The sequence below is a fragment of the Eucalyptus grandis genome, chromosome 2 (assembly GCF_016545825.1).
Source record: "Eucalyptus grandis isolate ANBG69807.140 chromosome 2, ASM1654582v1, whole genome shotgun sequence".
NCBI classification, from domain to species: Eukaryota; Viridiplantae; Streptophyta; class Magnoliopsida; order Myrtales; family Myrtaceae; genus Eucalyptus; species Eucalyptus grandis.
In genome coordinates, this window is record NC_052613.1 from 3,704,699 (window position 1) to 3,708,081 (window position 3,383).

Below are 3,383 nucleotides of genomic sequence, written 5' to 3' on the forward strand. Positions count from 1 at the left end.
ATGCCAAGAGATAGAACCGAACAATACTTGGCGCACAATGCCAAAGTCATTCATGAGAAACTAACGTTAGGGTATAGCATGTCACAACAATATATTTCCCATAAGCAGATGCCGAAACTATAGACATCGCATTTTCTATTAGATAGTTTTCCATTAAGTACTTGTACCCATTTTTGTTGAGTTGCCTATTATTTATGCTGTATCAAATCTGTGTTTTACTTTTGGTCCTTCACTTCAAGTTTTTGGTGACTTAAATGACGAAACACGATTTTTAAATTTTCTTCTGATTTTTTTTTTTTTGATTCTGGCTAGCCGGGGTTGTGGCCTTCACAAATCTGGCATGGGTGGCCCTCACTTGGCTACGGGGTCAAGCACTCGCTTGGGGGAGGGTTGCCCTTGTAGATCTGGCAAGGGCTTGACCCTCATGGCCTGGGCAAGGGCAGTCGTCGCCACATCTAGTGAGGGCTCGCCTATGTAAGGGCTCACAACCTCTCACTTACTCATCGGCCATAATGCAAAAAAGGAAAATAGAAAGAAATAATGAAAATTAATTTAGGAAATATTTTGAAAAAGTCGCAAATTTAGTCTATGTCACTACCAGTCACGGCAAATAAGATGATTGATTTTCATGTTAGTGATTTTTGCCAAAAATTAGCCGAATGGACTACATAGGCGAATCTTCAAAAGATTTAGGACTTGATTATTACAATTAAAAGGCCACAGTAGCCACCCTTCCCACATGGGAAGGGGGAAGGGGGAGGTGAGAGTTTAATGCCTCACTTTCTCAAGAGCCTGAAGGTGGGGATGCTTAGTTTCAAGTGTGGGGTTTGGGTCCTAGGTTTTGCAAAGAGATAGGACAAAAGTCCGAGAGTGAGTTGAGGATTACAATAGAACAAAATAAAAAAAAAAATCAATACAATTAAAAGGATTACAAAATCCTTACTCTACACTCAAAAAAGTCGAAACCCACTTTGAAACTCACACGTCCCCACCCCATCCCCCCCCACAATTTGAACCTCTCAAAGTTGAAAGAGTGGCCACCGGGGCGAATGGTTAAAAGGATTACATTGAATTGGCACAAATGTAAAAGGTTTAGTATTTTTTGGTGCATTCACCCTCTCTTATTAGCACTTTTTTTTTGGTTTAAATTATCTAATCTATTTTATTTTAACTATGAGCTTTGAAGCTTCAACTATGTCTTCGAATATCCTAAATTAGGGACAAGCACAAAGATTTGCACCCTAGCCAGAGAAACACCAAATGCTAATATAGTTTCATTAAGGAAGTAGGATCCAACTCAAGCTTATTCACTAGATTGTGGGCAAAATTATCCAAAATGTCCTAAATCTATTACACAATGTTCAATTTAGCTTTAAATCTTTCGATTATACCAATTTAGTTTTAGACATTTTGACAATTTGTTAATTTAGTTCTAAATTTTTTTAGTTGTCCCATTTAATCTTAAACCTTTCAGCGATTTATCAATTTAATCTTAAACTTTTTAATGAATTATCAGTAGCTAATTTTGGCAAAAAATCGTGGACGTGCTAGTCCATTCAATGTTGACTGTCCAACGTGATGTGGTAGGCGCTAACGTGGATTTTTTTTTATTGTTTTAAATGCTTTAATTATTTTTATTTTTTCCTTTTTATTTTTTTTTTTTTGATTGAAATGGCAAGCAAGGAGAAAAATCACGTGACTAAAAGAGAAAAAGGAAGAGAAGATAACTTATACTTGCTGTTTTGGCCATCGTATAAATAAATGAATTTGATTTCATTTTAGGGATTGTTGGAGAAATCTTTCCAGAATATTTTGAAGCTGACAAAACATTTCTATCAGTCTAAGTCTGGATATCGATAGTTAAAGTCTCAAGATTTTATAGTCTCAAGACTTTGTTATCTCAAGACTCAAGACTCAAGACTCAAGACTCAAGACTCAAAGTTATTCTCACGACAGTCTTTCTAATCAAAGTGTTGAAGGAAATCCAAAGTCGAGGTTTATGATTGAGGATTTGATCCTATCCTCTCGGGATAGATTCTTTGGTTGGATAATCATTTCGGATTCTTTATATCTTATCTAAGAACGATTGAAGATCCGATGGTCGACGAAATAATCTTGGATTATTCTATTCTTGGAAACCGAGATCCCGATTGTATGGGCGAACATGATTGATGGGCTATCATCGATTCCTTATATAGCTCGGATGATCTTCTTGATTGATTCCGTCCAACGGGTAGATTGGAGGAATTCCTTTGGTAAGTGCCAACGGCTATGATGGCATGAAGGAGTATAAAGGAAGACGTTCTAGTTGTTTTAAGTGTGTGATCGATAGAAAAATTCCAGAGTCTCGAAGATCCTTTGATTGTTAGTTGAGGCGAGCGAAATTGTATGCGAGAGTGTTTATACTTGGTGACGCCTTGAGCAAGTGTGGTAGATCATCTACACCTAGAAATCAAGGAAGATCAACACCGTAACAACTCTTTGATCATAGTGGAATCCAGCCAATCGGCATCGGTGCGAAGAAGAGTGGACGTAGGCTTGAATCAAGCCGAACCACTATAAACTGAGTGTTCAATTCTCTCTTTCCCTTACTCAGTCTTGCGATTGAATTTTCAACTGTTGCAAAGTCTCTAATTGTTTAAATATCGTGCAAACATCGAGAAATTTTTTGTGTATACCTATTCACCCCCCTCTAGGTACTCGTACTAGCTATCTCAATTGGTATCGAGCCCGTGTTCTTACTTTGTTTGAAGTGTTTTACTTGAGTAAAAGATCCATGGCTAGTATGCTAGCACCGGGCTGATGGAGGGCAAAGCAATACCAGACCTCCCTACTTCGATGGAAAGGATTACAACATCTGGAAGAACAAGATGAAAGCTTTCCTACGATCAAAGGATCCTCTCGGAATGGGACGTAGTGGAAAAAGGAATCACTATTGCTGCTGCATCAAACACCGAAAGAGGAAAAGAAACCGTTGAAACCAGCGGAATGTCTCAAGAAGAAATAAACAAGAGACAAGCACTTGATGCTAAAGCAATTTATTCTTTATATTGTGCTTTGTCACCAACTGAATATAACAGAATATCTTCTTGTGTCACAGCAAAAGAAGTCAGGGGACAGTTACATATCACTTATGAAGGAACAGTCGAGTGAAGGAGACCAGAATTAACATTCTTCTTGGTCAATATGAATCCTTCAAAATGAAACCAGAGAATCTATAACCGACATGTTTAGTCGTTTTACGAGATATTGTCAATGGTCTTGAGAACCAAGGACAAAAAATTTCTGATCCCATGAAGGTGAACAAGCTTCTACGTGGACTCTCCAAGGATTGGAATCATATAAAGACTTCAATAAGAGAGACGCAAAGAATCATGCCATTA